We start from the raw sequence: 11,572 nt of genomic DNA, 5'->3' as shown, positions 1-11,572 counted from the left end.
AAGTTAATGTTCAATTACGTCAATGAATGTTAAAAAATGGTCATTGACGTAATTGCACATTAAGATACAGAGCGATACCTTAAGAAGTTGAGATGATTATCTTTGCCGGTCGGAGTGTCCGAGCGGTTCTAGGCGCTACAGTCTGGAACCGCGCGACCGCTACAGTCGCAGGTTCGAATCCTGTCTCGGGAATGGATGTGTGTGATGTCCTTAGGTTAGTTAGGTTTAAGTAGTTCTAAGTTCTAGGGGGCTGATGACCTCAGATGTTAAGTCCCATAGTGCTCAGAGCCATTTGAACCATTTGATTATCTTTGCCTTGTCGTCATGTTTATCTGAGCAATATCATCTTTGGGTATCAGTAATGTACTTGAAAATGGGCTTGTAACCAGAAACCTGGGGTGTGCAGTAACATTAATAATAAAATTGTGAAACAAGGCTAAAACAGTGTCTGTTTAGTTCATACATCATTATATAAATAACATTTCATTTGAACCACTTCTCTTATCCTAAAATTCCAGATGCCCCAGGTCAGTATTGAGTTTGCCAGAAAAGAGCAAAGAGTATCGGAAGTTAAAGACATTTTCCAACATTCGCGTTTCAGAAAGACGTTAACTTTCATATACATGCTTAACAGGGAACGGGGCTATTTCAGGACGATTCTTGATATATGTAATGGATGGTGGTGTCTTGAACTGCCGCCCAGAATTTGAATTGGAGAAAGGCAGCTTTGTATTCAGGGCACCGAGCTGTGCAATATCACGATCCTGTTCGCCTGTAGCCAGCATCCGCCTGGTTATGAAGTTTTCTGCTGACGACAGCTTCTTTACAGAGCGGGGCTTCACGGAAGGCGAGGAATCGATGTGGAGGGTCGAGGGGCAGGACTCTAAGTCGACTAACAAGTGATATCTGTGGCTCTTCTTCCGCAATGCAGTCGCTGCTATGAAAGAGCCGTTTGTAGTCGTATGGGAAGCAATCGGAGAACGGATGGACCACACAGCCTTCCAGTCTTCGTATATTTTTCTTACGATACGTACTAGCGTGCTGCAGTGTTATGGTTAGCAATCGACTGAAATGTAATATCGTTTGGGATGACCGTTGTGAATATGACTTCAGTCGATCTTATCGGGATGAAGGAGGTAAGTCGATCAGTGAGAAGATTTGAGACGAGAAGTCAAGAGTTCATTTGGAGCTGAAGTGACACCATCGAGAGGATGTGATAAGGTACAATAGAAACGCGACAGCAGCAACAAATGTAGCGTACTTCCCAGAATTCATGCTTTGAGGCAGTAGTCTCACCAATAGTCATAGCGAAAATAATGATGTATCGGAGTGTGGCAAGATACAATGAAAATGAGGTGCTTCTCAGAACCTGTGTTTTGGGACAAGTTCAAACATACGGTGGTATCTGTTGGTTACATGAATACTTTATTGATCTCACCTGTCCGGACCTGGTAGCTGAGTGGTCAGCGCTGCAGAATGTCAATCCTGAGGGGCCCGGTTTCGATTCCAGGTTGGGTCGGAGATTTTCTCCGCTCAGGAGCTGGGTGTTGTTTTGTGCTAATCATCATCAATTCATCCCCATCTACGTGCAAGTCTCCAAAGTGGCGTCAAATCGAAAGACTTGCACCCGCGAACGGTCTACCCGGCGGGAGGCCCTAGTCACACGACATTTATTTATTTATCTCCGCTGCCCTGCTTTTAGTGTGTGCTGGTTTTAAAGAGCAAAAGTGGATCTAAGATGTTCCACAGAACATTCGGACAATTCTTTTATCGAAATGATGTGGAACGAGTCAGTTTACTCGATATGTATACCTGATTAGTGTTAAATTAATGAACACTTTATTTTTTAGTCCACATGAAACTACACTTAAAAATAAGTATTTTTATTATCATTCCTTTGTTTTGTTTTTTAGTTACATTCTGAACGAGTGACGCCTTTAATAACGGGTAATAAAAGACAGGTTTCCCTCTACAGTTGTAGGTGTGGACATCACTGTTCTTCTCATACTGTGATGGCTTATGGGGGACGAACTTAATTAGCGAGTATATGTATCATGATGGAGGAGTTCAGATGCCAAGCTCCTTGAGGAAATAACTACATAACGTCCATGTGTGAACAACACATGTTATCCTTACCGCTCGCTTTTGTGGAATCAATATATTATTTCTAAGTGGTGAATTACCTAAGAAAATTGTTAAATAAGATCTTATTATTGAGAGGAAATATTCAAATTATATCCGGAGGTTTATTCGTTTGAAAAGTGTCACATTACCGCGATGAGCTGCTCGTAAAATGCTTCATTCATACAATCAGTTTCAGTCATCTGACCATCACCAGGTTTATAAAAGTATTCACAGTATCATATCAGGCGAAATATAATGTCGTTATTGTCAGGTGATAAATCCATGAATGATACACTGTTATCGTATGGTAATATGAATAATGTCCTCTGTCTGTAAACACTTTCCTAGGGAGTACAGCCTACTTATTCCTAGGTCGACGACGTATTTTACATTACGATATGATAACAGTATATTATTCATGGTTTTAGCACCTGACGATAACGATTTTATGTTTCACCTTATATGATGCTGTGAATACTTTTATGAACTTGATGACAGACGGCTGAAACTGGTTGTGTAAATAAAACTTTTACCAGCAGTGCAAGGCGGCTATACAACATTTTTAGAGTAAATAAAAGCTATGGGGCAACGCATCCGGAAAATATATTCTTAATTCGTTTGTTTCCAAGAGTAGAAATTATAAGACCAGAAGAACAAAAATAGCTGAACGTATTTTTTTAGAAGCTCCGTACTATACTTCTTCCAGTACAAATTTTCATCAACGTGTAGGTACCTCAACCTTCTAAGTGTGTAACAAAAGACGACAGAGCGAGTGCAGTAAACTGGCCTCCCTCCCGTGCGAAAGGCATTCTTAGTAGAGCTACACTTCTGAAAGTCATTTATTGAGTACCGAGCGAGGTGGCGTAGTGATTACCTCACTGGACTCGCATTCGGGAGGACGAGAGTTCAAACCCGCAGCTGACCGTTTTGATTTAGGTCTTCTGTGATTTCCCTAAATCATTCCAGGTAAATTCTCTTTCAAAGGTCACGGTGTACCCTTGAAACAATTCGAGCTTGTGCTCCGTCTCTAACGACCTCGATATCGACGGGACGTAGGGTCCTAACCTTTCTTTTTTACTTATTTACTGAGGTATCAATTTCTTGCCGCCTCATCTGTCCATAACACCACCAGCGGCATTTAAGATCGCGATGGCAGTTACCATAACTTTTTGGCTTATGAGTTATCTGATAATACAACGTTTTCGTCAAATTGTAATCATATGCCAACAATAAACATAGAAAAAAATGAAATCTATCTTACGAATCTAGTTTTACAGCAATGATAGTATCAATGCTGAAGATACTGAGATTTCAGAAATAAACTTTATTTAGTTCGCTCTCTAATAGCTTGTTCTACCCACTACGAAATCTTCAGACCAGTCACTGATGTGGTAGGACGAAAGTTTGTTTATGAAGCCACAGACTGTGGCCCGTAATGGATTTTTGTAGCACTCACAGGAGCCATATTAAAAACATTGCTTTCGGTATACATCTTGCAGATAAACCAAAATTTTCTGCATACAATCATAAAAAATATAATATCCTCGAAAGATAACTTCGTTTCAAAATGGTTTTCCCGTATTGATGTGTGTGTGTGCGTGTGTACGTGCCAGCGGGGGCGCGCGCGCGTTTGTGTGTGTGTGGAGCAAGAGACATGGATAGAGAGAGAGAGAGAGAGAGAGAGAGAGAGAGAGCGTGTCGCCAAAAATTAATGAAGTGGGACGTAATTTCAAGTTTATGAGGTAGGAAATGAAATGAGCAGCAAATAACCGTAAAACTACCAGGCAGGAATCGTTAAATTCGCAAAACGTGTTTGGTAATGGGAACAGCGAAGAGTGTCTACAGCAGGTATCTCTCGCCGCAGACAGCGAAAATGAAGTGCACCCAAGTTCCGAAGAGACAAAAATAAACTGCTATCATAATATAAAAAAGCTACAAAATACTATATCTCCTGTTTATCCCCTGTTCTTTGCGCCAGTTCATTAGCCTTGACACTATAGCAGGCAGAATTCTTGCGATTATTACATGACGCTTTTAAGGCTGTTGTATATTTTAGCATAACGTCACCGAGCACTTTTGTTTCATGTTCCACCACAGTCTCAATTTCAGCCTTACGTCCGGAAATCAAAATGCCCACTCTGTTCCAAAACCATGCTACATTCAAGAGGAGACTAATGACTTCGGTGTTGACATCGGCGTAACTTACCAATTACGGATTTCAGCTGTTTTCCTCCTGTCCTATCCATCAATAACACGGTCGACCTTCTCCCAGCTTTCTCTATTCCCAGTCCATCTGTCCTTTTATTTTGCTTTTCCCTTCCCTGCCTTTTCTTCTCTCATCATCTCTCAGCTTATCGCTATTTCCAAGAGCAACTATTTTCCATTCCATATTTTTTTTCGAGATAGCTTTTATAAATTGGTATTTACATAGCTGCACAAACGTAAATTCTTCGGTTTGGATCAGGAGCACTCGTATCCGTACGTTTGCAACACAGGATACAGTTGTTTACAGACACATCTGTAGATTGGGAATGTTTTATATTTAAGTGAAAGCCCAGAGGCTGTCGCGCCTAACCGAAACGAAACGAGTAACGTATTTTCAACGCCGTTTTGAGAATTGTTGTGGTGGAGCTTCCTGCATTTTTTGGGTATAAGGTATAAAAGTTGTGTTAAGAGTTTTATAAGGTAGAAGTACAGAGTCGGTGCTATATGCGTTGTTCGTATTACGGTCGCCTGCCAAGTGGTGAAAATTTACACTAATATCAAGCCAACAATATTCCAGACTAAATGTTCCATATCTGTTAGCATCTAATAAAAAAAAAGAAAAAAAGAAAAAAATCACATAAGCTGTATTGTTGCACTTGATATACGTGGGTTCTGTAAGTCGTGTATATATCCACCACAAAACACACCTACTTGTGGGTCAATAAAACGATTAGCAAGAAATGTCGCAAAATGATTGACTCCTCACTATCAGTACAATTGGAAATTAAATGTCAATTACTTATGCAGTTTATACAGTCAAGCCAGAATCGTATGTTTTATCTTTTTCTACTTACGTCAGGTTATGATGCGTAAATCATTGTTTTCGTCTTTAAATACTCGCCAGGATCATGTACTCCACATTTTAAGCATTTTGTTTTGCGCCTTAGAGTGCGCTGTTGGTTTTTAAATACACTGAAATTTAAAAAGTCCGCGTAATGGTGGATCAAATGGCGGTGACCGATAATCCTTTTCGCCTACGCGGCGTTTGTGCTAAATTGCTGTAAAATCTCAAATAAGTGGCAAATATAGATTTTTATATAGTAAATGAATACTTGTGCGTTCAGTGTTGCTTTACAATGAATTAAGAAACATAATCATGGTACATATACAGCAATACCGACCTATAAGCCGAGATAAGAAAAAAATCGCTCCTATAATAAATGAAACAAGGAGTAGCTCTACACGACATACGAGAAACAAGATCAAAACGAAACGAGCAATAAAAAGCAATAGATAGAGAGATTTTAATTGTGAGTTGCTATTTATACACTGTTTACAATCGCAGGGAATGTTATATGTCTGCTTGCATCTACATATCTTTGATTGCCTTTCTTGTAACTAATATATGACATAAGTACACAAAATATCCCTACATTAAAGTTTCTTCGTTTTTATACGTTTAAAATTATTGTTTGTTAATATGTAATATCACTTTTTCTATAAATTATGAATGGTTTATTGAATTCACTACCCAAGGGACGGAACTCGCAAAGTTACCCTAATTCAGGTACAGAAATTTTCGCAGGAAAGGATTGTTGAAACACAAGGAATCATTCACGACAGTCACCGTTTACATTTGTCTTTTCCGAGCGGTGTGAAAAAATATTTTCGAGTGGTACGTTAATTACGTAACTGCCTCTTGGGAAGAGACCAATTTCTGGTCTGTGCTAAGAGGAACAGGCATAATGGCAATATTTTAAGGAGAATAAATATTGATACTGAGATTGATTGCGAGATTTGTAGCCTTCAAGCGTGTAAATAACTCTTGCAGGTTTTGTTTTTAACAAAATTAACCTTCAAACTTGTCTATTGTAGTGTGCCGCTGTTGATAGGAGTTAGGCAAGATTCCCGACCGGCATAATAAATTTCACGTCACCGTTACTGTGCGGCCAATGCTGACATTTTGGTCGGCATGATGCTACTAACTGTTTTAATCCGTTGAACTTACCGTGCAACAAGTACAAAATACTGGGTTCGAGTAGTCAAACGTTATTTGAGCCATCCCAACATTAGTGAACATAACTCCCATTATATTGTTGTTGTTGTGGTCTTCAGTCCTGAGACTGGTTTGATGCAGCTCTCCATGCTACTCTATCCTGTGCAAGCTTCTTCATCTCCCAGTAACTACTGCAACCTACATCCTACTGAATCTGCTTAGTGTATTCATCTCTTGGTCTCCCTCTACGATTTTTACCCTCCATGCTGCCCTCCAATACTAAATTGGTGATCCCTCGATGCCTCAGAACATGTGCTACCAACCGATCCCTTCTTCTAGTCAAGTTCTGCCACAAACTCCTCTTCTTCCCAATTCTATTCAATACCTCCTCATTAGTTATGTAATCTACCCATCTAATCTTCAGCATCCTTCTGTAGCACCACATTTCGAAAGCTTCTATTCTCTTCTTGTCCAAACGGTTTATCGTCCATGTTTCACTTCCATACATGGCTACACTCCATACAAGTATTTTCAGAAACGTCTCCCTGACACTTAAATCTATACTCGATGTTAACAAACTTCTCTTCTTCAGAAACGCTTTCCTTGCCATTACCAGTCTACATTTTATATCCTCTCTACTTCGACCATCGTCAGTTATTTTGCTCCCCAAATAGCAAAACTCCTTTACTACTTTAAGTGTCTCATTTCCTAATCTAATTCCCTCAAAATCACCTGACTTAATTCGACTACATTCCATTATCCTCGTTTTGCTTTTGTTGATTTTATTTATTTATTTATACGTGTCCAGAACATAACATATTAAATATAACTTATAGTACATAGCATATCATACGTAGTATATCACATAGCATATCATACATAGCATATATATTACAAGTATTACAGAGAATATGTGCGTCTTTATATTCCATGTGCTGCCCAGTATTCCGCTGTACAGACTGCCTTATCATTGGCGATAATCAGATCGTCCATGGACACAGGTTGCGACAGTTTCCTGCAGTTGAGTAGGTGCTGATGGTCTTGAGGTTCACCACATTTACATAGTTCGTCCCCTGAGATGTATCCCCATTTCTTCATGTTCTCCTTACATCGAGATACGCCAGTTCTAAGTCTATTGAGTACCTTCCATGTTGTGTATGGGAGATGATGACCTATAGCAAGTTCTTCCTTGGGGTTGTCCCAGTATTTCTCTGATGATGAGCTACGCCAGAGTTGTATCCTATGGTCTGCAGGTGATGTCTGGATTGGTCGCGTTGTCTGGAGAAAACTTTTTCTCGAGTCTTGACGTTTGATGTTCGCATCCACACAGGGGGTGTCTCTGATCTGTCTCCTGCTTCTTTCTTTCCACTTCAGCTACTGTTCTCCTTCGGATGTCTGGCGGTGCTACGCCCATGAGGTGGTAGATTTTGTCAACAGGGGTTGCCCGCAAGTAGCCGGTTACAATTCGTCCTGTTTCATTTAGGGCAATATTTACCTGTTTGGCATGGCTGGTGTTCTGCCATACAGGTGCTGCATATTCAGCAGTGGAGAAGCACAAAGCGAGGGCAGATGTGCGGAGGACCTGTGGGTGTGCTCCCCAGTTGTTGCCGGTCAGTCTCCTAATAATGTTGTTCCTAGCACTGACTTTCATTTTTGTATCTGTACAGTGGTCCTTGAAGGTGAGGGACCGGTCAAACTTCACTCCGAGGTACTTTGGGGTGTTACAGTGGGCCAGCTGTTGACCTCTCCAGGTTATTCTCAGTTTCCTCCGTGCCTCTCCGTTCCGTAAGTGAAATGCACACACTTGTGTTTTGGAGGGGTTTGGCTTCAGGTAGTTGCTATCGTAGTAGCTAGATAATGCCTCAAGACTTGTTGTGAGTTTTTCTTCCACCTCCTCAAAGGTTCTTCCTTGCGCTGCAAGTGCTGTGTCATCTGCATAAATGAAAGATCTTGTGACAGAATTAACAGGCTGGTCATTAGAGTAAATATTAAACTGCAGTGGGGCTAGCACACTTCCTTGGTGGATACCATTTCTCTGTGCCCTCCACCAGCTCCTCTTATTTTGTAGGGTAACAAAGAAACGTCTGTTTGTAGCAGGCATCTTATAAACTGTGTTAGGTGGAAGTCTTTCGTGATGGCATAGATCTTTGTTAACATTTTCCTGTGATTAACGGTGTCATATGAAGCAGTAAGATCCACAAAGGTGACACCGGTGATCTGCCCGCGTTCATATCCATCCTCTATGTGCTGTGTCAGGTTCAAGATCTGTCCACAACATGACCTCCCGGGGCGGAACCAAGATTGTTCTCTGATCAGTCTTTGATCGACTTGGTCCGAGATGCGATTGAGGACCATTGTCTCTAAAACTTTGTATAGATGACATAGGAGTGACATGGGTCGGAAATTTTTGACATCAGTGGGCTGTTTCCCCGGTTTCTGTAAGGCCACAACTTTGGTTTTGCTCCAGATCTTTGGTGTTTGCAATGTTGAGACACAGGTGTTAATCGTATCTAGAATCCACTTCTTGGTTGCTGGTCCAAACATTTTTATGTGTTCCGTCCTCAAATCATCAAACCCCGCAGCTTTATTATTCTTCATTGAGCATATTGCGGTTTCTAATTCTTCCAATGAGAATGGTGTGCCAATATAGTTATTCTCCTCAGTAATTCTCTGGATCTTTGGAGTTGCCGATTTTTTATTAACTTTGCCATTCAGCAGTAACTGATGTGCTATCTGGTTAGGTGTTATATCAGAAATGGCCGAGGGAATAGCTGTTGGGTCGTTTCCAAGATTTTTCAGCAATTGCCATGCCTTTCTACAATTTTGTTTCATATCGAGCTGCATCATAAGATCGCAACATTTTTCTTTCCTTCTAGCTGATATGGCTAGTATAAGTTCTTCACCAACCTGTATTGTTTCTTCAGCAAATGGGTCATCTTCAAAAAGGTGTTCATATTTATTCATAAGTGTTATTGTATCTTTGTCTAGTCCTGGTATGTAAGTTGTTCTACATCCGCGGGGTATATGCCTACAAGAGACAGCTTTCACCCGCTTTATAAAGCTATCATATTTCTCTGGAGAAGCATCTAGTTCAAAGATTTTGGAATCGAGTTCTTCAGTAAATTTATCCCATTGTGCTCGTTTAAGTTAAATCTTCTCTTGAAGGGGGTATAGCTGGGTTTGATGACTGCTTCTATAGTGCAAATAATTGCTCGGTGTTGTGTCCTTGGAATTGGGTCTCCCATTTCTTTCTTCACTTGGTGGGCAACATTTTCACTTGCAAAGATGTTATCTGGGTTATATCCACGGCCCCACCTTCCACTCCTGAAGGAGTATGGCAGTTTTGGATCATGTATTAACTTAAGCCCCTTGCTTTCTACCCAGTTTTCAAGGTCTTCTCCACTTTGGGCTGTTTCTCTGTAGCCCCATGGTACACTGTGGCAGTTAAAATCTCCCATGACCAACTTCACTGGTTGTAGATTGAAATTATCAGGTTCTTTGAAACGGAATGCATTATTTGGTGGTTTGTACACTGATGTTACTGTATAAGTCTCTGTTGCTGCAGTCAGTATTTCTGTGTCGTTATCTACAGTTAAGTCTGCGGACGAGATGTTGAGGCCTGGTTTAGCAAATATTGCACTGTCATATTGTTCGCTGGGTCTCTCAGTGATTAATGTCATTTCATGTATCCTCGGCCTTCTGCCATTCGGTCCTCTATGAGTTTCCTGGATGAGCAGGAGATCATAGTTCTTTGTCTTACACATATTGGATAGTAATAATTCCTTCTCTGCTGATATTCCTTCTATATTTATGGAGATTGTTGTAACTGCAAGTTGACTCTGAAGCCAATCTTGATGAAGTGAAGAAAAAGTACAAGCGTCTGTCCATATTGGTTCATCCAGACAAGAACCCAGATAAGAACGTGCTCAGCAAGCATTTGAAATTATTAATAAGGCGTGGAAAACACTAGAAAATGAAGAGACGAGGAGGAAATGTCTTGATGTTATTGAATAAGCAAAAGCTCGAACTGATCATATGATTTCAGAGAAACGGAAAAAGCTTAAGAAAGAAGGCAAAGATCCAAGAATTGATGAGGATGACCCTGCAAATTACAAGCATGCTGTATATGTAATGACGATGAAATTGTTTGCGGATATGGAGCGAAAGAGGCGGGACCTAGAACAGCGAGAAATGGAAGAAAGAAAACGTAAACGTGAACAGGAAATTGAAGAAGAAGAGAAGGTAAATTTGGAGAGAGAATGGCAGAAAAATTTCGAAGAATCTCGACAAAATCGTGTTAACAGCTGGAAAGCTTTCCAGGCTGGGAGCTCCGGATCAGGAAAAGTTAAAAACAAGAAGTTTAAAGGTACATTCAAACCCCCAAAGCACAAAGCAGAGTCTAGATAATGGATATTGCAGATTACATCAAACAGTTAATTATTTTTATTTCATACATCGGCAAAACTTGTATATCATTCTTCGTAGCATTTTCATCCATGTGTTTTCAGGATACCTTTTATTAGTTCCTTTGGAACAGCCTTGAAGCAAAGCAAGCGCTGTATCATGTATAAGATACAGAGGCGAGCGAGTGCACGGGACTTACCCTAGTTCACTGCTAGTAGCGTCACGTCATCGTAACGCGCCTGCATATAGTATTGCACCACATTTAACATAAAAGTAAAAATTAAGATTTGTGTGTAAAACTTTGTTAAAGTATAGTTCTATGTAATAATGTTTCAGGTAACAAATCTTAATGTTATAAAATTAGTAGTTTACGTAAAATTCACGTTTTGAAAGAAAAATAGGAGGCGCTAAATAATGACGCTAGGAAGCCAAAATTTGGTGAGAAGGTGCAGTAAGAAGTCATTAATGAGTGGTGCTGGTTTCCAAAACCATAAAACTAAAATTGACTCCAGAATCCGCGTTTTTCGGAAAAATCAGAGGCGCGAAATAATAGAGCTACAGTATTGAAAATTGGTAGGATGCTTCAGTTCACCCTAATAATAATAATGGAAATACCACAATCAGTTACCTCTTCTAGTTTTTTAGTAATTTAGTAAAAACTACTTTTGTGAGTAAAATGTACATAAGCATTATAGATTAAGTACTTTAAATTTTAATGATAAAACAAATTCTTTAAGACCAATGATCAGATAGGACAATTAACAAAGCTACACCAAGTTTTAGTCTTGTAGCATAATTAACAGCTGATACAAGTCTTGATAAAGCTATGGTTCAGAGGTGACA

At 40.0% G+C, this 11,572-nt stretch overlaps 1 pseudogene; it reads left to right on the top strand.

Annotated features, from left to right (window-relative positions):
• Positions 1 to 10,154: 10,154 nt before the first annotated feature.
• LOC126290261 (dnaJ homolog subfamily C member 8-like) lies at positions 10,155 to 10,824 on the top strand (annotated as a pseudogene).
• Positions 10,825 to 11,572: the final 748 nt, after the last annotated feature.

Source organism: Schistocerca gregaria, chromosome 1 (genome assembly GCF_023897955.1).
Source record: "Schistocerca gregaria isolate iqSchGreg1 chromosome 1, iqSchGreg1.2, whole genome shotgun sequence".
In the NCBI taxonomy this organism is placed as follows: Eukaryota; Metazoa; Arthropoda; class Insecta; order Orthoptera; family Acrididae; genus Schistocerca; species Schistocerca gregaria.
The sequence above is the reverse complement of the archived record's forward strand: the minus strand, read 5'-3'. Positions and strand labels throughout refer to the sequence as shown.